This window comes from Arachis duranensis, chromosome 10, assembly GCF_000817695.3.
Source record: "Arachis duranensis cultivar V14167 chromosome 10, aradu.V14167.gnm2.J7QH, whole genome shotgun sequence".
Classification (NCBI taxonomy): domain Eukaryota; kingdom Viridiplantae; phylum Streptophyta; class Magnoliopsida; order Fabales; family Fabaceae; genus Arachis; species Arachis duranensis.
Window position 1 is genome coordinate 98486119 of NC_029781.3, and position 1226 is coordinate 98487344.

The following is a 1226-nucleotide window of genomic DNA, read 5'->3' on the forward strand; positions in this document are numbered from 1 at the left end:
AAATTAAAAGGGGAAAACGAAGAATGGTTATTAACTATAAGAAGATGAATGAAGCAACTATTGGTGATGTTCATAAACTTCAAGAAAAGATCCTATTTTAGAAAAGATAAAAGGAGCAACTTGGTTTTCATCTCTTGATGCAAAATCAGGATATTGGCAACTTCGTTTAGACGAAGAAACAAAGAAATTAACTGCTTTTACTTGCACAACAAAAGAATCAACAAGTGTGTTACTCTATGAATGGAATGTATTACCATTCGGATTAAAACAAGTTCCAGGTATTTATCAAAGATTTATGGAAGAAAATCTAAAAGAGTTAAATGAATTTGTTTTAGTGTACATTGATGATATACTAATTTTTACAAAACAGGATAAAGAAGATCATCTTCAAAAATTATTAATAGTTTTAGAAAGATGTAAAGAAAAAGGACTAAGGCAAAAAAGTGATTATTGCCCAAATAAAAAAGAAAACTGTAAGTGTTGGTATTGCCAAGAAGAAGGACACTATGCAAATGAATGTCCGAAAAAGAAGGATAAAAAAGATCTTACTAAACAAATAGAAATTGTTAAGTCTTGTTTTATGGAATCTTTAGAGGAATCTGATGATAACCTAGACTATATTTTTGAATATGTTTCAGAAACAGACTTAGAGACTGAGTAATAATGCCACATTTATTATTATAAAAATAACAGAAAAATTTATAAATGCTTTTATAGATTCTGGAGCAACACAATGCTTTGTTAGTTCAAATATAAAACTTGATTGGAAAAAATTAAAGAAACCATTAAGAGTTAGAATAGCTGACAAATCAATACATAAAATTGACCAAAAAACAGAGATGACTGAAATTTTTATTCAAAATTATAGGTTCATTGTTCCATCTATATATATGTTAGATTCTGGAATGGATTTTATCATAGGAAATAACTTTTTAAAACTATATCATCCATTCATTCAAGAATTAACATATATAGTTTTAAAAGCTCCACATGATTCTTCAATAAATCAAAAATCAAAACGTATAAAAATACCAACTACTACTATAGATAAGATCTTAAAATTTAAAATATTTTCTATATTAGAAACATGTTATTTAAATTTATACTTTCAGATAAACATTCCAAAAAATAATCTTGAAATAAAGATAGAGGAACTTTTAGATGAAATTTGTGCTGAAAATCCTTTAGATATTAAAAATACAAATAACGAATTAGTAAGCATTAAA